The sequence below is a fragment of the Mus caroli genome, unplaced genomic scaffold, assembly GCF_978045245.1.
Source record: "Mus caroli unplaced genomic scaffold, Mus_caroli_1 scaffold_4, whole genome shotgun sequence".
NCBI classification, from domain to species: Eukaryota; Metazoa; Chordata; class Mammalia; order Rodentia; family Muridae; genus Mus; species Mus caroli.
In genome coordinates this window covers 145,815,804-145,841,199 of record NW_028227259.1, presented here as the reverse complement: position 1 = coordinate 145,841,199, position 25,396 = coordinate 145,815,804, and the positions used below count along the sequence as shown (strand labels likewise).

Genomic DNA, 25,396 nt, shown 5'->3' with positions numbered 1-25,396 from the left:
AGTGGATCTGGATGGGAGGAATAGAGGGAGGAGAAACTGTAATCAAAATATATTGTGAAGAAAAATCTATTTTTAATAAAAGGAAAGAGAGGGAGGGAGGAAGGGGAGAAGGGAGGCAGGGAGGAAGGGAGGGAGGGAGGGAGGAAGGGAGGGAGGGAGGGAGGGAGGGAGGGAGGGAGGGAGGGAGGGAGGGAGGGAAACTTTTCTGACTGCTATTGCATTGATCAGGGTGTTCTTCATTCTAAATTTTTCTCTTGATAACTGAAGGTTCTATAGTGATTTCTCTTCTTAATACTTATGTTACCTTTGCCCGCAGCAGTCATCAATCACATATTTTACTATCATTTCTTCAAACTTCTTTCACAAGGACATTTCAGTCTTCCAATCAAACAAAACTTTCAGAAAAACTGTGGTCATCACCTTTCATGCAAATAATTGAGTACCTAGCAATGTGCCAAACAAAGAACGAATAAGACACAAAAGGCACAAAATAATTTTCTTTCCCCGGAAAGCTTATATTGTAGTGGGGATGGGAGAAAATACACACACTGGTTTTTACCAATCCCTAATGCTATAGGGGAAGAAATGGGAAACAGTGCAGAAGTCGGTATGGTAAGCCTGAGGGACAGCCAACCATAGAAGGAGACATTCAGGAGCATACACAGAAACCCGCAGCCCATTTTAAGAATTTCGAATTATTTTCCAAGCACAATGGAATTTGCCTCCCAAGTGAGCAGTGGGCAGGTATAACCAAATGCAAGTCAGTCTGATTACTAAATATGGAAGTTAAGAGCAAAGTCGGGATGCCATTAAGCAAGAGACTAGGATGAGATTCAACAAAGGAAACTGAGTGGGTTTCAGACAGCAAGGTGGGAAGTCTCAGACAGTAAGTGAAGAAGCATTTCCAAGAAGGAAAGGTAGTGGGATGGTGTCAGATGCTCATGAAAGTTATTTTTTCCAGTCTCTAGGAGGTTTTAGAGTTCCTCCTCACACCTGTTCATTTTGTATACTGGATCCTGTCTCTGGAGAGTGTCAGTGTCTCTGGGGACTTTGCTGACTCTCATATCTTTCCTACACTCTATATGTGGGTGTTACTGCAATGTATGGTATTGGAAAAGAATGGTGAGATAATAGTTAAGTGACATTCATCCCCAACAGTTTCTTTCTCTCTTAGGTGCCAGTCAACTTCTAAGAGCTAAGGGGTCAGTTAGTGGGAATTGCTGTGTTAAAGTAAAAAGTCCATCACTAAGGACAAGCAAAAGGCCTGAAAAATATGTCTGAAAAATCACCTATGGCTGGAGGCTAACAGATGAGACAGCTAAGATGAGTAGCTTATATCTTTTACACCAGCCTTGTCTTGGTGAACTGAAGGTCTCAACAGCCAAACACACTTAGCAATCTTGTATTCAAGTTCTGGACTGGTCCATGACATTATAAATATGAACTGTATAAGATGGAAGTCAGTTTATCCTACCAAAGAATAGAACTGAACTAAGTGGGAAGAGAAGTGATGTGCAACCTTGCTCTCGGGCACAGGAGATGAGGTAGTGTGTTTCTGGGACCAGGCACCGACAGCAACAGAAGCAGCTTTAGCAGCATCCAGCTTCCTGACTGAGATAAACACTGACTAGCCAGCAGTTCACTTCCACAGGTACTTCTAGAGATGTTTTCAACACACCACAAATTTTTATCAAAAGCAGAGAAGGTAAGGAGTTCACGTTGGGCCGAAAGTATGCATGACAGAATTGCTCAAAAGTCAGAGTCAACACAGTGTAGCTTCCAGATGACCCTGAAATCCAGGCCAAGTACAGAAAGAAAGAAAACTACCGCCAACAAACAAGAAGCCAGAGAAAATGAAAGACTCAACATGGATGATACCATCTACAGAAAGGGAAGGCCAGGGGAGAAAGAACATTCTCCAACTTCAGTCCCAAAACTCTCCTGCCCTCATTAAACAGTAGCCTACGGTTAGGAAATGAGAACACAGGATGTCTGCTGCACGTACCACAACTGCATGTGCTCCAGTTGTCAGTGGGCTTCCTAGAATGTGTGAAACATTAGAGATATGTGTAAGTGTGAGAGCATCACAGTATTTTTGTTAAGAACCTGCTATGTCAGCTCTATGCAGTGTGGCTGACCTTCATTAGAATCAGGTCCTCAAGGCAACCAAACCTCAGGAAGCAACCTGGCTCCCAATTTCTCAGGCAAGAGATCTGAATTCATTCACTGACAGCATATCTGTGAGAATGTCAAAGTTAAATACACTGCCTGGAGTCTCAAGCTCTTCCCTTCTCAGCACAACCCTTACAAAATGGTTAGGTTCGGCTGTCAGCAAAAGGCAAAAGCCCTTTTCTGGACAGTGAAGCCCATTCCCCAGGCTGCACCATCAGCTCCAATCAGTGGCAATGTCAGCTCAGCAAGCTGAATAACTGTTCAACTTAATGTGTTAATATTATTTAGGCACCTTCAATAATGTAATGGGAATCACATTAAAAGCTTGACAGATTTACCAGAAATACTTGGTGTACCTATTCCTGCAGGGAGGAAAAGTTACTGGGAAATAGTAGCACCTTCCTGGCTGAATGTCAGAACCTTTAAAAGCATCACTGTCCCCTACAGCACATTATGACATTCCTAGAAACGGCTCCAGCTTCTACCAATTTTAATTGAATTATGGAATTCAGAGTCTTTCTAGGGCTTGGAAATAAAATAATTTTAAAAGAAAAGATGGGCCATTTACATTCACTATGAATGGGAATAAAAATGTGTTTTCCAAGCAGATAACAGATTTCATTATTATTTCTTTATAATTACTCTGAATTTGCTTTATTAGAAATTAATTGGGGAGCAATTTTGAAGTTCTTGAATCCTACTGAACCATATCAGTTTCACCTATTTAAAAAAAAATCCAGATAAGCTATACTACTGGAATAGCAGAAATGACGTGACAACAATTTTCAGCCCTGACATTAAAAGATGGGACCCCACCGAGATCAGATTGTACAGCTTTAGTCACACCTGTCAGTGAACCATAACCTGGACATAAACTATCCAGAAAAGAGGGGTGGGGTCTTCAAACTATAATTCTACAGTAAACAAAAATTTTAAGTTTTCTGTGAGTGATCAAAAATAAATCAGACGAGTCTCCAAAAATCTTATCAGTTAGTGCCATTCAGAAGCCACAGACACCAAGGCTGATGACATGGCCCAATAAGAACACTAGCTCTGAAATCATGATTTCCTCAGTCCAAATTCCCATCGTTCATAAAAAAGCCAGGCATGGTCACAGGTATCTATAACATCAGTAATAGAGGCTATAAACAGGTGGATCTCACGAGCTCACTGCCCAACTAGCCTTATCAATAATGAGTGTCTTCAGGTTCAGTAAGAAGACAGCCCAGCTTAAGAGAATAAGGCAAAAGGCAATGAAAGACAGGCCCTCGGACCTCCTCATATGTCTAAACATGCACACTTATTTTTTAAATTATAAACATTAACTTGTAAGACAGCAATAGTTTTGATAAAGTATTTTTCAAGTCACAACAATTTTTTTTTTTTTTTTTTTTTTTTTTTTTTTGGTTTTTCGAGACAGGGTTTCTCTGTATAGCCCTGGCTGTCCTGGAACTCACTTTGTAGACCAGGCTGGCCTCGAACTCAGAAATCTGCTTGCCTCTGCCTCCCGAGTGCTGGGATTAAAGGCGTGAGCCACCACGCCCGGCTTGCTACAACAAATTTATCCTTACCTTCTTAGCAGAAAGAACTTTAAGGATAATCAAGACAGCTACATTCAAAAGTTGCAATGGTAGATAAATTGATTTTTAGTATCTATAAAATAAGCAAAATAAATGCCTTACCATAAATGTGGAAATTTGCTTTACAAATTTGCTTTACTTTGCTTTCAAAAAGCTACATTTTTATAATCAAAATACCTTTTAAAAGTGCTTCACAGCAAAACATCTACATGGTAACTAATCAGCAGTGAGTTAACAAGGCACTCCAGAGATCATTCTGAGGGAACTGGGGGTGAGACACGAGACTATTCTCCTCATCCAATCATAGAGACGACATTTCAGTAAGCAGATTTGTCTTTTGAAGGTATGCTTAGATATGAACCAGAAGCACAAAACAAAAGAAACACTGTCAAAATGTAAAAACCCTGGTGCTCCAAGCTGCACCAATAGGACAATCCATAGATAGGAGGATGGGTGAATGGCACAGTTGGCAAAGTGCTGACCACACAAGTTATAAGGACCTGAGTTCAACCCTCAGAGCCCAAGTTAAAAGCCTCAGCATGACCACACACCTATAATCCTGGTGCTCAGTACACAGTCAGTGGATCTCTGGGACTTTGCTGATAAGTGAGCCAGTCTAACTAAATCAGTGAGCTCTAATTCACTCAGAGACTTGTCTTTAAAATGAAAGCTGGAGGTCAATTAAGGAAAATATCTAACATTACCCTCTAGTCTACACACACACTTACACACACACAAATATGCACAATAACAACAACTTAGAGAATGCAAAAATTCTGAAAATTATAAATATAAAGCACATCAAAAATGCACAAAGAACTATTAAATAAATCAGTAATACAGATTTCTCCAAAGAAATTATATACCTGGCCAATAAGTATGTAGAAAGAGGATCAATACTATTGGCCACTGAGGAAATGCAAGTCAAAACCAAAAGATGATGACTATAAAAAAAAATGTAAAGGAAAATAAGAAGTGTTTACAAGGATACAGAGACACCAAACGCCTCTCACACTGTTGATGGGAATCTACAGTGATGTAGGCAGTCAGATTCTGGCTGTGCTTTAAGTGCTGGAACACAATCATCACCTCACAATCTAGAAATCTCCTCATAAGTATAGACCCAAGAAAAGTGAAAACCAAAAATTTCTCCATGGCAGCATTTCTTCCATCCATTAAGGAGTGAAAAACAAGTCTAGGGAGATGGCTTACTCAGGAAAGTACTTGCCTTGTAACACAAGGGCCTGAGTTATGTCTCCAGAGTCCACACAAAAAGCCAGGTGTGATAATGCATGCTGTCATCCCCTCAATAGGGACGGCAGACACAGAGGATTCCTGGGCTCACTAGCTAGTTACCCTGGCCTAATTATTGAGTTCCAGGGCGATGAAATGCTTTATATTAAAGGGGCCGTGCAGTGTTTCTGAAAAACACTTCTGGCCTCCACACATGCAGATGTGCACCTGTACATTCACATGTACACATATAAATATACATCCTCAGACATGTCCTAAAATAATTAGATAATATTAATAATAATTCTAATAATAATTATTATATTAATAATAGAAACAAATAATTCCCATGTTTGCTCAAGTATTAATAAATAAACAAGATGTGATACCATCCACACAATGGTCTGCATAAGTAGTGAGGACTGGAACGCTGACACATGCTACAGCATAGAGGGTTCTGAAAACCAGCTAAGTGAAAGAAGCAAGACCGGAAGGACAAATTATACGATTCATCTGTGAGACGTTCACACTGACACATCTATAGAAACAAAAAGCAGACTAGCAATTCCCCAGGCTGGGTGGGAGGACGTGAGGTAACAACAAGTCGGCTCTGCAAGGTTCCTTTGACAGGAGCTGAAAGTGTTTTAGGTCTAGTTATGGCTATACACTTCCAGACATACTAAAAACTAGTGAACCAGTGAGTTTTATGGTATGTGAATAGCATTTTGAAAAGTTATTTTTTAAAAACGAAAAAGTCTATAAATAAAGAAGTGTTCTTTCCCAGAGTGGTCGAAAGAAGGGAACTGGTAAGTAAAAGCACTTGTTGGCAAGCCAGACATCCTGAGTTCAACCCCAGGACTCAAACTGCAGAAGGAAAGAACAGAACCGTGTAAGTTGTCTTGTGACATCCATTCGTGAGCTCCAGCAAGTAAACACACACACACACACACACACACACACACACACCATGGGGGAGGGGCATTGTGTGGGGTAGAGAAGAAGGAAGGGAGAAACGAAAAAAATAATAATGGGGAGCAAGAAAATAGTCTGTTCCTCCACAAAGTCAGTGTACTGTCCTGTGGAGGGATCCAGGAGGTACACAGCCTACGGCCTAGATACACACAGAACAGTCAACCTCTACAGGATGACACACAAGATTATCATTTCAGATTTAAAATTATTGTTATTGACAAAATGTGAATTCATTTAAATGAAGAAAGTAATACTGATTATATTAAAATTATACTACTTAGATAATGCCTGGTAGAAAGAAGGTAAAGGATGAATGGTATTCATGAACACAGTAAAAATATCCACCAATGAGAGCCATCATTTGGATAACTCAGTACTCAAGTGTACAGATACATTGTTTCTATGCTGTATATCTACATTTTGAATGTTCTTACAAAAAGTTAACCCACATGAATACTTGTTTCTAGTAGTTAAAAGCAAACAACCTGAAGTTGAGGTATAGCGTATGTCCTATACGCTATAGGTTATAATACACATGAAATGGTACAAAGTCATTGAAAAGTGATGGTCTGTAATATGCAAGCCAACGATCTCTAAGATGCATAAGTAAAAAGATCCATGGACGAAACAGCATATGAGCCATCTGCATGCTCTTTAGAAAACATACCGACATATAAATAAAGTTTCTGAGACACGACGAACATTAACCTTAGTTTTCTTTGGTTAAAAGATTGAAGAATACGTTTACATAATACATTCTGCTGTTGAGTTTTTAATCTAGTAAGTTTCTGTTGCTATGTATTTTTTTAAAACCATGCTAGCTTCCTTTCTATGAAGTCTGGGTCTTGCTCTACAAACAAAAGCAACCTAGACCCCTCTCAACACACTATTAGCATGATCTAAAGTGAAATCACCGTCATCCTTTACAAGCAACTATATGGCTAAAAGCATAGTCTAAGAGCTCATAAATGCAGACCCTAAAATAGGCCGAATACTGTTTCATGCTGCATTACTTCATCCCAAATAACTCAAAATAACACTATAACACACCGACCAGATTGGATAAAATAAAAATGTTTTTGAAATATCATTTGTCATTTTGCTTCTGGAAGATGTATCTTTGTCCAAGTTGTAATAGTTAAAACAAATATTTCAACATATTTCTTCCCAATTATTATTTTTAAGACAAAACCTCACTCTGGAGCATAGATTGGCCTTGAACTTACAGCAGTATTCACAGCCCATCTCCCCACACGCTGGTGTTACAGGTATGAACCACCATACCAAGATACTTACAATGACCCTTAGAAATAAGCTTAAACATGTACCAAATAAGACCATGCAAGTAACGTGTTATTTTTAGGCAATCCTATTCTGCATCTGCTTTACATAATAATCTCATTTTCACAGCCTCTAAGGGGACAGCTAGAGTATTATCATCCTCATTTTACATGTGCATAGTGATCAGGCATCAAAATACACTGTGTACCACTCTGCATGAGGAAGCAACAGCTATAGGTACAAACACCCTTTGGGCCAGGAGTGTTCAGAACTCAGGACTCTGAGTTTTAGAGGAGTAATTACAGCATTACATAACACCCTCTGGGACGTGGGAAGAAACACCCAAATCAAACACATTACTATTTCTACAAAGAAATATATGAATATTAACAACAAGTAGAATAAATAAAGGTCTATGTACTTAGGTCAGGTCCTGCCGCCAAAGGAGTGGTAAACTTTGCTATCAGAACCTTCTATAATTACTATTAGTTTGAAACTACAGACACTGGATTCTGGGCCTACAGAGGTTATCTCTCAATTGAAATTATTTTTCAGTTCTGAAAACCATTTTTTATTAGGCAAAGCAAAAAAAAAACAAAAACAAAAACATTTTTCTATCTCAAAAGTTAAAACTTTCTTTGGCAAAATGGGCATGGAGGCAAAACCTGCTAAGCCTAACACAGGTTTCCTGGAAACCAAAAGGACCACTTCCATCAGAAACTAATCCCGTGCTTCCCTCAGCCATATGCAAGCACCACTGGTGAACCCCCAGGGAGGCTTTGACTCAGAGATCAGAGGTAAGACCACTTAGGCATCTTCCTTGCTCTCTCTGAAGCCATCCTGCATGCATGGGGCAGTCATCATCCCATACTCAGCACTTTGCTCAATTCTGTATTCTAAGCCTCCCTTGACCATCCTCCAACTCCTTCTGGGCCAGTCTTCTGCACGCGCTCATTTGTCAGTGTCTTAAAATGTCACACCAAGACCAAGTGCAGCAGCCTTATCTGAACAACACAAAGCCTGGTTACTTTCCTAGAATGGAGCATTATCTTCTTATCTAATAGCTCACACCTATTAAACTCTAGTGCTAAGCCACACTAATGCAACTGCTATACGCCCAGAGAAAGAAAATCAATTAGCTCACTATTAAATTAAAATATATAACCATTTTGTGCCCAATAGTACATTAAAAGCTACCCTCTCCCAGCAATAAACAAGTGGATGGAAATAAGAACAGGATATCATGAATTAAATGATAGTATCTCTAAAACTTGCCTCATAACATGGGAGAAGGGGAACCAGTGGGACAAAGACAGACAGACAGTCAGAGAGGCCAGAAGGAAAAGGGGAAGGGAGGGGAGAGAAGAAGAGGGGAGTGGGGGAGGAAAGGAGAGAAGACAGTGGGGGAGAGGGAAAGAAAAGAAGAAAAGTTCAGCTATGACTCGAAAATTCCTGAAGCTGGGTGAAGAGTGCTCACATTATCATTGCTTGTTGTGAGATAAGTTTTAACTGTCAACTTGATACAATCTAGAGTCACCTAGGAAAAATGTCACAAGAACAGACTGTCTACACTGGGTTGATCCTTAGATGTCTGTGGGGAATTTCTCGGTAAGTTAGTAGATGTAGGAACAGCAAGGCCACTGTGGGTGACACCACAGTGTCCCTAGGTAGGGGTTCCTAAATTGTAGGAGAGAAACAGAGCTGAGCACAAACTAGCAAATAAACACGCATTTCTCTCTGCTCTTGACTTGAGGTTTCTGTCTTGAGTTCCTCACAATGGTAGACCAGAACCTAGAACTGTAAACTGAAATAAACTTCTTTCTCCCTTAAGTTGTTTTATGTCAAGATTTTATAAGAACAGACATGAAGCTAGTATATATATACATATATTTACATTTTTGTGATAAAAAGTGGAAGCTATAAAAAATTGAATGAATGAAATATGGGGGGATATCACCACTCTTTTATAGATTTATGACTTACTTTTTTTTTTTAATCTATCAAAGCAGCCTTGGTAAGAAGATGTAGAAAAAAGGACCACCACAACTTGAGGGGTTAGAGTACTGACCTGACTGGAGTGATTAGGAAATTGAGAGAGAGGAGAGAGAGAATGAGAATCAGGTAGCGTGTATTCACTCTGATGGGGCAGCAACATGGAACCCGTGTGTTTATGTGCAGCATGAGAGGAGGCATTAGGTAGTTTCTGGTAGAAGGTCTCTGAGAAGAGCAGTCTCAGACCATAAACTCCCCAGAGGAGAAAGCTGTAGTTGCTGGTGTTTCCACACATTGCCAACACCCAAACTTGAAACAAGGAAGGCTTTGCCAATTCTGAGCCTGACCGGGACAGGGGAGGTTTTGCCATTCCCACGGGTCTGCGCCATTGGGTCCTTGACGTGGGAACAATACACATCCACTCATGACTTCCTCAGATCCACAAGGGACTTAATGTAAATATAGGTTAACCCTTTTTTCTGAAATGCAATTGTGATACAGAGCAGCATGCGCACTCTCTAAGACCAAGCGATCCTACTGCAAGGTATTTGATGTAACTGAGTATCAGTCAAACAGAAGAAGATGGTTCATTTAACCATATTCATCAATCATGATTATAAAAGAACTACAGCAACTTCAGAGAGTATTAACATCAAAGTAAACAAAACTCACAGTGCAGGAGTATTCAACACATGAAAAATGATGTCTACCTACAGAATTGAAATCTGATATTGTTGAATGAGCAATTACAAACAACATACAATGTCATTCGACTCGTTAGCAACTCATGTGTGGTGGTGTGTGTGTGTGTGTTATCTACGTGGTCACATGTGTGCATGAGCATTTAGAGACCAGAGCACTGGGCAACTTCCTCAATCACTCTCCACCTTATAATTTTGAGACAAGGTCTCTCACTGAACTTGGAGTTCATCAAACTCCAATGAGCTGCCTGCCCTGCAAGTCTCATGGATCCTCATGTTTCCACTCTGGGTACTAGGGATCCAAACTCAGGTCCTTAATCTTATACAGCTAGTATTTTACTAAATGAGCTATCTCCCCAGTCCTATGTGTATGTGTGCACAGGCATGTGTACAAAGGCACAGAAAGATTCCTAGACATATTTACCAAAACATACCAATGGCTGGTTTCAAATCAAATGCTTTATTTTTCTTTCTTTGGAAAGAAATATCATAAAACCTAAGTCACTGAAGAACAAAATACTAACGATATGATCCAGTTACTATTTAATACATTTGCATATAATTCTGCTCTTTCGCTTATTATTTCCCTACCACCAATAACAATAATGCATCCCGGGTACAAGCAAGTACAACTGGACAGCCCTGAGCTCTCATGGAGCACACTGGATTCACACAGCCTATTCATGTTTTCTAAAGCCCTATGACTTCTATTGTAACAACAACCCAGAATATTTTCCTGCTCAAGGAAAAGATTGAATAAAATGCCAGAAATTCAAAGGCCTAAAGACCATTTATGTAATTTTAAAGAACTTCATGGCATTATTCAGCAACTCATATCCTACATTTCAGACAGATGTATAAAGGTATCATATTTGGCAATATCAATAATTTTATATAAGGAGATGGTTTGTTTTGTTGATATACTCTTTTAATCTTTTAGACAGTTCTATAATAGAAATGATTTTTAATATTCTATTGTCTATAATTAAAATCATCATTTTGGTCTCTGGAAACTGGTATTGCGTAAGAATCTCTTCAAAAGCTTATTATAAGAAAAAAAAAGAATTTTAAGTAGAATGCTTTAACTTTTCAAAATTACATATATTTTTCTTCTTAGGCAGGTATTATTTGAATATATTGAGAATACTAAGGAAAACTTCTGTATCAATTAAAAATATAAACAATCCTTGAGGTTTAAAGGCATATGGAGAAATGGGTTAAGAAGCTACAGGACTGGAGTGATTGTTCAGTGGTTAAGAGCTTATATTGCTCTTGCATTGGATATTTTTGATACCCAGCACCCACAATGGGCAGCTCACAACTACCTATAACTCCACCTTCAGGAGGTATGGCATCTCTAGATTCTATGGACACTGCATTCACACTCACATGCACATATACACACATACATGTGCGCACACATATGTGTACACATGCTACATGTACAGTTTGGCATAGTATGTGTAAAAGCATAGGAGTGGTGTGATCATGCAATTAGGAACAGGCTAACTAATGCTCAGATCATGAATCTTGGTGTGCCTAACATATAAGATACAGGCCAAAGTTATAAAATCCTGCTTCTCCTCAGTAGAACGTGAGAGTGTCTGTGAGACTCTGTCTGGTGAGCAAGTGGTAGGGCAGAGAACATTAGGGTTTGTCCTTCTGTAAAGCCCAGGACCTTTGACAATAGTGATGATAGAGGCATGTGGATACCCAGGGTCACAGTACTGAATGCAGTTTCCTTTGTTCTCTGGTGAAAAACAAAAGTTCAAATAAGGCATTGTTGCCCTCCATGAAAACAGATTAAGCCTGAGAAAGGGGCTGTGTAACTTCTTTTTGCCTAGGTACAGGTTTAATAAAGTTATTGAAGAAAAACTAGAAATACTGATCATAAAAATAAAATATAAAAGCCAGCAGCCACCTCAAATAGACCTCATTAGGATGACTTTTCTAAAAGTGCTTTTCAGTTTCTATTTTAACAGTAAAGGTAAGAGTCTACTATTGCTCTCAGTACAATGTCTGTTTTATAACTAAAAGTTACAGAAGGAGTTTATTCCAAATTACTGAGAAAGCATCCAGCCCCTCCAGCTTTGATAAGAGGCCCCTTCTCAGCAGTATACAAGCGTCTGAGCTAGCTCCTATCTACTCTGATCCCTTGCTCCAAAACAGCCTACGGATTAGCTTTTTGGATCTACTTCTCAAATAAAAGATTTTAAAAGTAGTGAAAAGAGGATTAAACAGGCTGAAAATTTAAATTAAAAGGTGGGTAAAACACTGCTTTCTCAGAGTCAGACAGTAGGCAGACTTCTAAGGTGCTGGTGCATGGTCTAAAGGTTTTATTTGGTTATGAACTATGCATCTATTTTTGCAAAATTTACCAAGTGATACTATTTGTGTTCTTTTTCCTACATTTTAATAAAAAGCTTACATCTTTTAAATTCTACTACAACCTAAACAATTTACTCAATGACTTCAAGTCTAAGAGAGGTCAGACAGGTGGCAAAAAAAAAACAAAAACAAAAACAAAAACCTAACCTGACACTGAAATGTCAGAGAGAAGCAGGAGCCATGAGCCCCTGGAATCATGATCTCTAGACTTTGAGATGAGCCCATGTACATACAAACGTTCTCTTGCCTCAAGCAACAGCACATGTCACATCGTGTGACATGATGCTTGTCATATACAGTAGAGTCTCTGACATCAGAAAGGAAAGTTGATCAACTCCAAAGAGACCCCATGTAATGGTTACTGTTCATTCCCTACTTGGATTAAGATTCTCCTAACACTTTGGGACATGTATGAAGCTGTGTGCAGAGAAGCTAAGTGGGGAGAAAGGCCCACCCTGACAGCATAATACCATCCCTGGCTGGGTTTCTAGATTAAATGAATAAGGGAAAGGGAGAAAGCAAGTGCTATCTCTCACCTTTCTCCTTCCTGACTGCCAGTGGAACGTGATGGTACAGCTGCTCTATTCTCCAGCTGCCGCATCTCACATCTAAATCTGCTTTTGCCACTGCCTACCCGCCATGATGGAGTTCTCTGCTCTTAAACCACAGGCCAAAATAAAGCCTCCTTGCCTCAAACTACCTGTGTTGGGTATTTGTTCCAGCAAAGAGAAAAGTAATTATACCCTGCCAAGGAAGGAGATGGTTAATTGGCTGAAGCATAGCCTTTCACTGCTATGACACACCAGTAAACTACAGGGGTTGTGATAGGCAGATTCAAAACTGCCCTATTTCAAACTAGAACTTACGACTACAATGTGATCTTGTCCCTGTGTACTGTGCTGAAACAGGCTGAAAATATATAGAGAATGTATCCTGTTGGGTCTCTTTGGACCTTTTAGGAAAAGAGTTTTCCCATCCTAATACAAAAGTCAGAAATACTCAGTATAAGAAGGACCTGACTCTGCATTGCTAGGGTGAAGATGAAGGAGTCACATGAAAGCCACACATGTGGCCTCTAGACAACACAGTGATCACTGTTAAGAGGCAGAAAGGAAATGGGAATTTCAGTTTTATAATCACAAAGAATGGTTGTAACCAATAATAGGAATGGGCATGGAAATGGGTTTCTCCCTAGAACTTGAAAGTCTTTTATAATCTACCTCAACACTGACCAGTGTTGCCACATAGCTTCTCTCCATCTTTTACATCAAATTATAGAAATTTAAGAAGCACCAGTAGAAACAGTGATTTTAAAAAAAAGAAAATTATACAGTGTACTTGTCTATCCATCTAATGAACATTCACAGGGACTGTGCCAGATGTAGACATGACAATGAACACCATGATCCTGTCTCCTGATGTTCACCGTCTACACTGAGGAAGGTACAAACAGGGAGAAGCTGAGCACTGCAGGGGCGACTCTTGGTGTGGAGGGCATAGAAACTAGCAAAGGCTGCCAGGAGGCCAAGGTGTCTGAACCGTAACTAGGCTGGTGAGGTAGAATCTGCCTTGGCTGGAGGTGAGAAAAGGAGAAGGGAAGATGAAGTGGCAGCACTTGGAGATAAACAAACCTTCTTCAAAAATGTTAAAGCCAGCATGATACGATGAGGAGAAAGGAGTGAACTACTAGGAAGCCAGCATTCTGGAAGCACCAAGTGAATCCTGGAGAGACCATAGCAGAGCAGGAAATATATAGCTCAGCCTATGATGATCCTGGAATGCTGCTGTAAGAGCCAGCATACACACAGGCTGATGGTAAGGAGATGCTGAGTCTGCGGCACAGTGCAGTAATTACACTCAAACCTGGAATATGGAGATGCCTTTGAGTCATGTGTTTAGGAATGACAGCTGACAAAGATGAGATGACATGGGGGTTGGGGACGCTAAGGATGAAATCTGGGAAATACTTAAATGTAAGACTTTAAAAGAAAGAGGAGAAATAAGTATAAAACAAGATATATGAAGTCACTTGAACTCACCTGTTAATGACTGAGCTTCCAGTAAAGAACAGGCTCTAAGAAAGACAACCTCTGGTCTCAAGGAGCAGCTATCAAAACAGGTGGGTTTGTGAATCTTCACAGTACAAGAACCAGGGACCTGTGAATGAGACTGTACCTGCACTGCTGCTTCAACAGAGGAACTATGCAAGCAAAGGCAAGAGGGAATCAGGAAAGGGGAGGGATAGCCAGGAACAGCTGCTCACGTTCACGTGATCTTAGTCACTCTCTGTAACTACTGCTGCTAGAGACAGAAGTGAGCTGTGAGAGAGCTGACTGCAGGTCACAGAAGGCTGTGACAGGAGAGAGCCACTGTTCCCTAGTGTGCTGCAGATCCTTCTCAAAGTTCTATGAGCAAGAAACTAAACCCACAGTGGTAGTCTATCTCAATGCTTAGGTGGGTTTTTTCTTTTCTTTTCTTTCCTTTTCTTCTCTTCTCTTTTTTAACTACAGATAATACAATATCTGGAGATAAACCTGGTAAGAGGAGCAGATACCTCTTATATTTGGCATATTAAATGCCAAATTATGGAGTTTTTAAAAGCACGAGTGCCAGGATCAGAGGCAAACCGTGCTCTTCATGACCGATCTTTGCAAGAAATAAAGAAATGATGTAATGTAGTGAGAGTGGTAAAAGAGAAACCAGCAGAGTTCCTTTTGAGAATGTAATGTATCAAAGACTCTAGGCCTCGGGTAAAAACAGCAGCACTTCCACAAACCTATTCCAGAGCAGTACTGGCACAAGTGTTAAACTCCCTACATGTGACGAGGCTCAGTGAGAACTTTCGACAGCATAAGAAGACTGGAGACAGCACATGCAAGGACATCACATATCGCGACACTGTAGGCAAGGAGAAAGAGAGTGAGGCAGAGGAAGATAAGAATATGAATCTCTGTGTGCTAATATGAAATTTCCACACTGCACTGTTGTTACTTTGGGGGAAAAAAACTACAAAAACACCGTGCATAAAATAAAATGACTTCTGTGTACAACTAGAAGAAATAAAGCACTGATTTTTGCAAACAAATACAGAAAGAATAAGCAAGAGACTGGTAACAGAATAGGAGAAAATATTTACATAGTGGGCATAGCACCCACAGTATGTAAAGGACTCCCTTGACTCAACAATAACAACATAATTTTAAAATAGACAAATAACTTGAATAGACATTTTTCTAAATGGCCAACAATCATATAAAAATGCTCCACATCATTAATCATTGTGGGAATACATCAAAATCACAGTAAGATGCCACTTCATATCTTCTAGGATGAATAATGTAAAAAAGGAAACACATTTTGTCAAGGCTACAGAGCAACTACAATTCTTGTCCATTGCTGGTAAGAATATAAGATTATCCAAGCCACCCTGGAAAACAGTTTGGTAGCTACTAAAAGAGTTGCAGGGCTGGGAAGATGGCTCACTACATAGAGTACTTAGTCTGCAAGAGTGAGGACATGAGTTCAAATCTCAAGAACTTACAGGTCGATGGAAGCAGTAACATCCTACAGCAAGATGAGAGGCAGAGACAACAACAACAGCAAAAATCCCTTGAAGCTCACACATCACCTACTCTGGCTTCTGCAGCTGTAAACAACAGAGACTGTCTCAAACAGGGTAGAAGGCAAGGACTGGTACCTGCGGTTGTTGTCTGAGTTCCATACACATACTTTGGCAAGGATGCACGTACTCACACATATAAAAATGAACACACAGACACAAGTGCATATATCATAAGCAGAAAATTTGGGGCTTTAAGTATTTATTTAATTTTCTGTGTATGGGTGTTTTGCTTGCATGTATATATGTGTACTGCATGCACCACTGCCCTCGTTATCCTGAAGAGGGCATCAGATTCCCTGGAGCTGGAGTTAAGGATGGTTGGTAACCACCATGTGGATGCTGGGAACTGAACCCAGGTCCTCTGAAAGAACAACAAATCCTCATAACTGCTGAACCGTCTCTACAGCTCCCAGAAAATACTTTAACTCAAAAATGAAATTATGACCCAGAAATTTCAATGCCAGGAATACACCAGAAAAGGAAACAAATATTCCAACAAATACATCAACATGCACATTAATGTTATTGATAATGACCAAAGGGTGGAAACAATGCCAAAGTCCATCAACAGATCAATAAACAGGTTGTATTACATCCACACAATGGAATACTGAGCCATAAAGAGAAATGAAGGATTGGTGTACACGATATCCACAAATCTCCAAAACACGATGCCTGCTGACAGGTGCCAACAGAAAAAAACCTTACTTGACACTGCTTCGTTTACATAACTATTTAGAATAGGTAAATCCATACAAACAATGCTAGTTGGTAGTTGCTAAGAAATGGAGGAAGAGGTAGAATAAGGAAGGACTAGTTAATGAGCAAGAGGATTTAGGAGGTGAATAGAAACAGTTACTGCATAATACTCAGTGTGTGTCTAATGCTATCAAATGAGTCAATTCAACATGGTTAACTTTATATTATGTGCATCAAACCTCAGTGTGTGTGTGTGTGTGTGTGTGCGCGCGCGCGTGCAGATGCATGAGCATGTGAAGAACAGAGAACAATGTTGAGTGTGTTTTCAATCACTCTCCAGATTATTTTTGAGACAGGATCTCTGAGCCTATTTTGGCTGAACTAAACTGCCAGCAAACCCTAGAGATCTACCTGCTTCTCCAACACTGGGGTTATAGTCATGTGCTGCCTTGCCCAGACTTTATGTGAGTACCAGGGAATGAACCGGGCTTGTTATGTTTATAGAGCATTATCAACTGAGCCATCCCTCAGACCCTGAATCTCAGGTTTAAGTTGTTCTTTGTTTATTTTCTCTTGTCACATGAAGAATGCTTCCATGGAAAGCAACATCAAGTACTTTAAGATGTAGTGTGAACTATCTAGGGGAAGGGAAAGGCAGCCTCATATAAATCATTTTACTGACCTAATATCAGCTGTGAAGTTCTGAATGGCATGCCTTGGGTTCAGCCTCCAGAGCGCCATGGCACAGCTCCACTCTGGGAAGCCACCCAGGGTGTGTCATCAGTGTTCTGCTCTAAGAAATCTGGTTCATTCTGAAGAAATCAACTCAAATTAAGTGACCCAAAAAATCAAAGAGGACATTGTAAATCATTTTCACTTTGATTTTGAGGCGTCTACACATTCAGAAAATACCACAGTATCTATCATCTGTGTCAGGAACTTGGAAAGGCATTTTTGGGTTTGGTTTTGTTTTTAAGATTTGTAGTTTCATTTTTTTTCTTTGACACATAGTTAATATTTAATTTTCATGCCAAGAGCCCTTAGTTGATGAGCCCTGAAATTGTCTTAAAATTTGAGGATGTCAACATATCCCCATAGTAGCACAAAAGTCAAATTTCAGATGAAACACACAGATGCTTCAAGAGTTCCATTAATTGTGTCGGTCAGAGTCTACAGGCAACATTCAAGTTTCACAAGGCTTAAGTTAAGGCTGCTTGCTCTTAGCTGACTCCTGTGAAAGCCACACTTTGCCTGACAATGTATTAATTCCTTTAATTCCTAAGAACCAAAGTCACTATTTTAAAAACTGTGGGCAAGTTTAACTCTGTACTTAAATTTGCTCTCATTATATAAGTAGCAAAAACTACATGCCAAGTCTTATTCATTTTCTTTTAACAAGATGAGTAGTGAACAAATTCCATACTTCAAACAGGACTTAGTCTAGGATAACCACAATTAATACTTAAACAGAGCAGATGCTTAAAATATATAAGATCTCTGACTCTAATCTGGAAAGACTATGAACTCACATCACAGTTGGATTTGAATTGACTTCTAATGACTTATTTGTGAAGAACAAAGGCTAGTCAAAATGCCTCCTATATCTTTAGGGGTTTTGTGGATGAACCAAGGGGAAAATCAATATTTAATAAGGTAGTTTTTGAAAGAATGAACTTTGACTTAGAAATGCACAAACTGGAATACTAAACAGTAATTTACAGGAACATGACCTCTTATTCTGTATGATATAAAAACACACTTCCAATTTGCTTGTAGCAGCTCTCTCCACAGAGTTCATGGTATATACAAAATAAGAAGAGACAGGTGAAGCCAAAATATGGTGGCCCACACCTATTATCTCAGCACTGAGAGGCAAAGGCAGGCCTGCCTGGTCTACATAGCAAGTGCCAGGCTAGCCACAGCCACACTGTGAGACCCTGCTACAGAGAAGTGATCAGAAAACTGGAATTAGGTCTCCAAACTGCTGAGACCTGCACCCATGTATGAGGAGGAAAGGTGACATGTGCATAAGGCAGTCCCCTAAGCTGTTCAGACCCTCTCATCAAAACAGAAATGGGGAGGAACCTAGCAAGGATAGACTCTCAAAGGCCTGAAGACTGACTGCCACACCACACCATCACCACCAGTTCTAGGTGATCCTATTAGGCAGGTAAATGCATCTCCTCTCAAAAAGCCCTAGAATATAGTCTAGCTGTCTTTTGAATACTCAAACTTTCAGAAAAACAAAGACAAAAAAAGATGGTTTCTATTAGATCAATGGAAGAAAAAGCAAAGCAAATTCTTAATACAAAAGAAGAAACAGTTACAACGCAGTGAAATCCTTGAACAGAATATTCCAGAAATGTTTTAAACACTATATTCTATTTCCTTCATTGACTGCAGCTTCAGAAAAGGAAACTGGGTTGGCAGTCAACAGAGCAGGAACATGCAGGCAGGCCACTGCTAGATAACCTGGGAGAGTGATGGATCATCAGTGCACCATACAACAACAAACAAGTGGAAAACAGACCATCGGACTATATGTGCATACTTCCAACGAGATGTGAGCCCGTCAGATCAAGAAGCAGAGAGCCTATTGTTACTTACCAGAAGCACTGCTGCTCTTTTTGCATGCCAGCCTGCCCAGAACACAGCTTTAGTAACAATTTTGGAATTTTGCTTGCTTTAAAAACACAGAAAAATTATAAGGATGTGTTTTTGTTTTAATCCTAGCCGTGGAGATATGGGGCTGCTCTGGGCTGTCTGCAGCATTTAACTATGATTTGCCTCGTGCTCTAGCAGAGGCATGGTTTTGCCAGCTGCAGATAGTTTCTGTGATTGTATAACATTTGGAATTATAGGAACTTTTCAGAGGGAATATAAGTGCTAGAGCCCCCCATAGGCAGGGTTGGTGGTTGTTTGTCATTCAACTGGGGGTGGGAGTAGCAGTTTATTAGTAGTTGTGCTCAAAGAAGAAACAAAAGGAAAAAATAGATTCAGACTCCTCTCTCTCCCTTCTAGCCTCCTTCCTCTCCTGTCTAGTGATGAGGGTGAATCCAGAGGGATTAAAGGGTAGTGGGGGGGGAGGGGAAACACAAAGTAGCAAAAACCAGCTACACACAGCAGCAGAGGGTATGGATGGGTCACACTGATGCCTTATTGAGCATCACACCCTGAACACTATCCCACTGCCAGAGTCACCATGCTTATGGTAACTTAACGATGGGGTTGTTCTGTTCCCTGTCCTCACCCACACACCCTTCCCCTCATGACTGTCACCTAGGATATGGACTTCTTTGGCCTTGGACAGGCCCACAATGGTAAGAAACTTCTGTGGCATCTCAACCCACATTCATTACTCTTTGCCAGATGTCTACATCCCAACTTCAGTTCTGTCCTTGCTAAAATCCCAATCACAAGAAGGATCATCCTGTCTGGTGACGTGAATTAAATGTGGCTGCAATGTTAACTGATTCTGGAGGACCAGCCACATGAACAGTCCTGCCCTGGTGAGTTTCCATAGTCAGCCACAAACAGTGCCTTGATTAATAAGATGGTAAGGGGAATATGATAGGTGAGTGACACCATCAACAAGAAAAGAAAACGTGTAATGTGTGTTAAGAAAGAGGGGAAATATTAACATAAACAATGGAACACGCAAGGTATGTGAGAGGGTGACAAAACAGGTGATGGCGACTAACACGCCTGCTGTGCGCTTAATTTTAGTTGAGGAAGGAGAAGCACATTAGGGACTCATTTGATCTGATAAATGAATGAGCACAATAATCACTGTGATTTATTAAGCAGGACACCACACTAAGTACTTTACATGCATTATCTCTTCTAATCCTTACAAAAACCTCAGGAGAGATTAACTTCATTTTATAAATGACCTCCTAAAACCAGACAAGCTACAGTAGTTACCCAAGGTCACACAGCTCATAAATGTCAGGGGCAAGGATAGGTTACAATGCCAGCGCCCTTCATCAGACGGCTTTAAAGCATTTGTATGTGTGCATGTGCATGCAGAAGGGTGCACATGCAGACCAGAGGTCAACCTAAGGGTCATTCCTCAAGACTCTTTTGTTTGTTTGTTTGTTTGTTCATTTAGGGGGGTCGTCAGGCTCTCTTCACTGGCCTGAAACTCAACAATTCAGCTAGGCTTGCTAGCCAGCAAAACTCAGGACCTACCTGTCTCTGCCTCCCCAGCACTGGTATAACAAGCTTGTCCCATCATGCTTAGCTCTAAGAAAAATAAATAAAACACAGTTCCTAAGCCTTGGATTCAGGTCATCTGCACAGTAAACACTTTCCAGAACCCAAAAACTATTTTCTATATGTGTAAGTTTTCACAAGATACATTCATAAGTCCTCCTGTGAAATGAGCTCTCAGACACAGTAAGTGAAAAACAGGCAGGTGTGCTGGGGTCCACCTCTAAAGAGACAGTATGCTGCCATTCCTCTGAGGCTGGGGAGGCGAGGGGTCCACAGAACATCAGTGAGCAAATATTCATGAAGCTAAGAGCCATGATCGCATGAAGCGAGGGAATCATGAAACTCAGGAGGAAAAAGGCTGAGCTTCTTGTGGCCACACACTTAGATGGCAAAAATAGACCAAGCTAATTGTTGTTTTTCATAATTACTATTACATGATAAAAACAATATTAGTACAAAAAAAACAACAACAACAAAGTTTTGTGCCAGCAACATGGCTTGAGACATGCCAGCCTGACTATGTGAGTTCAATTCCCACAACCCATATAAAGATGGAAGAAGAGAATCAACTCCATACAGTTGTCCTCTGATTTCTACACAAGCACTGAGCCATGTGTGCAACCACTCACACACACAAAATAGTATTTTTTTAAATTTCAAGTTCTAGAATGAAAAGATAATTCCATCCTCTTATTTCCCAAAATAAGTAAGACTGAATGGCAGCCCAGGTGGAAGGTGAAGGGAGGTGCAGTTCAGTAGAAGAGCACTTGTTGCACATGGGTGAGGCCCTAGGTTCAATCTCTAGTACTGAAGGAAGGGGGGGGGCAAGGAATAATATTTTTTAAATAGTCATTATTTATATATTTGTGTACATGTGTGTGTGCACACGTCAGCAGATGCCGGTGGGAGCCAGAAGAGGAGATCAGATTGCCTAGAGTTGTATTCACCGCCACCTGTGAGTCACCTAATGTGGGTGGGTGCCTGGAACAGAGCTCTGGTCATCTGAAGGGTCCACTGCTGAGCCATCTCTCCAGTCAAAAAGCATGCCTATCTTAACCAAGCATCCTTCTCAGCTGTTTCACCTAGAAAGATGCCTATCAACACTGCTCTCATATGTTGAACATGAAATAAATGTGTTGCTATACATGGGGAGGAAAAAACAGTTCCCGTGAACAATGAAAAACTGAGAAAATTTGCTGGAGGTGGGAAAATAAATCACAATGTTAACATCTCATCAGCATAGCATGTACTAAGATAACCAACTTATAAAGCAAGAGAGCTATTTAGATTCATGGTTTCAGAAAATAAAACTTTGAGTGTAAAGTGGAACATCAATGTCCTCTTCTGCATTCCCTCCACATACATAGTCGCATGCACATATATGACACACATATACGCACTCAGTGTTACTTTATGAGGAAAAAAAAAGAGAGTGCAGGGGGCGGGGGGGGGGGGGTGGAGGAAGGGAAGGAACCAGGGGGAAGCAAAAGAAAGGGGATTACAACAGCAAACTTCAAAACACATGGTGACTAATTTCACTTAGATGAATAAAACCACTGTAAAGAATCAAATAGGGCCAGCAAGATACAGAGGGCAAGCACAGGCTCAGCAGGCCTACCAACTGAGTTCAATTCCCCCAAAACCCACATGGTAGAAAGCGAGAACTGACACCCTCAAGTGGTCCTCTGACTTCCCAAGTGCACCAGGACACCCCCTATACACACATAAAGTATATCAATAAGTATAAAATATATATGTGTGTGTGGACTCCTTTTTTTTTTTTTTTTTTGCCTGAAAAGCTTTATTCCAATTTCACATTTGGATTATTATTCAAAGTTGTTGCCATACTCAGAAAGGATCTCCCTCTTTAAATGGTTTGAAAATCATTTGCTCAAAAAAGGGAGCAAATCTGGAACATTTAAGCAGAAAGGGAAACACTAAAAAACCAAATACACAAAGGGGAGGGGGAGCAGAGCAGCAACAGGCTGCAGGGAGCTGCAGGGCTCCATACAAACAAGCTAAGAAATACCAGGACGAAGAAATGGCTGGGGTATCTCCACTCTTACCACCACAGTTATCAAAAACAAAAGAACAACTACCACCACAACCACAAAGCTACATTTTTATGAACCCAAGGCCATCAAATTGTCAACTACAACAGCATTCACACCTGATGCTCTAATTTATATTGTATTTGTTATACTTCGGCTTTTAAGTACTTTATGTATACATATTCAAATTCAAGTTCACTCCTTTTTAGAGTGAATAATGCACAATGATGTTTCAAATATTTGTGCAACTCCTAAAAAACTTGAATGTACTGAATGGGTTCAATATCAGTGTTGTTATGGGAAGAATTTGACACTAGAATCAAAAAGATTACACAGGCCTAACCAGAAATCAATGATACAAATGTGTTTATCAATCCATCTTTCAAAGGAGATTTTTGTTCTTACAAAGAGTCTATAAAGATAGTGTGAGCCTTTTTCAAGTAGATGAACAAATTAAAACCAAAAACATAAGTTCACTCAAATAGAGGGATTCTTTTTAAAATACCAAAATCCCAGCTTCCCATTCATCCACTCTCAGTGAATAAACCACATTCTTCCCCAAACCCACAGATTTGATAGGTAGATAATTCTAATTGCTTTTGCCATTTAAAAGTTTTAAATGATTCTGTTTAAAAACATAAAATATTAGGAAATCAATGACAAACACCATAAGCAGGCTGGCCCATTCCTTAATCACAGTCCATCATTTTATAAACTAGTAACTTCTCAGCCACTTTCCACTAATATTACATTCACGTTACTTTTCTAACCTTTATGCTTTTCTACTAGCTCTTATAAATGCTCTTATTTTAAAGGTGATCAAAGCTTATTACAGAAAATCAGAAAACAGAGAACAATTTCCAAGAGATGGAAGGGAGAAACCTGAATTCAGAGGAGGCTCAGGTCACTCCTAGAACTTAAGAGCAATGAATGGGTCTGGTGACAGCTAACTCTCCATCAGATATCCTCTTGGCATACACAGTGATGAACATAAGAAAGCCTGTCTCAAACAGAGTAGAAGGTAAGAACCAACACTGGGTTGACCTCTGATCCTAGACTATTTGGCAAGTTCCACACCAGTGGGAGATCCTGTCTCAACAAAGACAAAGACAAAAAAAAAAAAAAAAGGAATGCACAGTGCCTGGAGACCACTCATGGTTTGTCTCTGGGTTCTTCTACAGGCAGACACATTTGCACAAGTGTGCATCCACAGGTGTTGCATGCATATGCATACACACATACACTGACACACAAAGACACATACAGAAAAGGAACAATGCCCAATGCATTAAGAATACTCAGTAAAAGCATATGATATGATATTAAGTATCCTATAATCTCACTTCTCAACTAACGTTTTGGACTGTCTTCTCATTAATTAGAGCCATGTTTATGTATCCAGTCTTTTTTAATATCAACATGGGATTGTAGCCTTCTCACATGATGCAAGAGCAACTGTGAAAGAAGCTAGACATATGTAAAACCTCAGTACCCTGGTCAAGGTGACCTGCTGTAGACTAATCCACAGAGGAACAGAGGATTCCATCCAAACCAGTTTCTTTCCCACCATGAGAGAAAGAAGTCAGAGTAGTCTAGCACTCTCCCTGTGTCCTCTCTAACTGGTGTTGTGGCAATCCAAAACATAATCAAGAAGCCATGTAAAATTTTTGCTTTGGGAGGTGGGGGTGCCAGTAGTATCTATGGTGTAATTCAGCTGAAAACCCAAGAAACAGCAACATACAAAGCAAAGTAATTATAGCTTAAAAAAAAAACCTCAAGATATTAAAGCACCTTTTAGGAGTGTGAAGACTGGAATTCAGACCCCCAGCACCAAGATAAAAGCCAGTGGCCTGGCAGCCCACCTGTAATCCTAGCACTCAGGGAACAGAGACAGATCCTGGGTGTCAACTGTCTGCTGTGCTAGCACTAGGCTCAGCAGGAGACCCTGTATGGTAAACAATGGGGATAGAAACCAAGGAAGAGCCTGAGCATCAACCTTTGGTCCCCAGATAGACATATTTATGTGAGCAAGCATACACATGCCTGTGCACACACACATACATGCAAGCAAACACTGGAAAGAAACATAAACTCGAGCTTTGAAGTTAAATTAGAACCTTAAATATTCTACTTAGGCATAGTTGCACAAGCCTGTAATCCCAACACTTCAAAGACTGGAAGAAGAGACTCTAGAGTTCAAGGCCAGCTTGAATTAATAATAAGATTCTATCTCAAAAAAATATTTAGAATTTACTATAAAGTATCTAGGCACTATTGCTCAATTCTTCAAAGAACAGCAGCCAGAGATGCAGACCATCCCTGGCATTCCAACATATCCTACTAGATTTCAGCAAAACCCCATCAGGAGTTAGTGAGAAATCAGTAGGGGGATGCTGTAAAGAACAACACTAACTTTCTACCTAGTTCATCACATTTCTACTTCCAAGTGATACTCTGAATCCTAAAGAGCCACTAGTTTCCCTGTGAAAG

General features: G+C 40.1%; 1 protein-coding gene across 2 annotated transcripts in view; it reads right to left on the bottom strand.

Moving 5' to 3' along the window:
* Sdk1 (sidekick cell adhesion molecule 1) overlaps positions 1-25,396 on the bottom strand; it is a 967,445-nt gene that overhangs the window by 926,224 nt on the left and 15,825 nt on the right. The gene's annotated exons all lie outside the window — the stretch shown is intronic.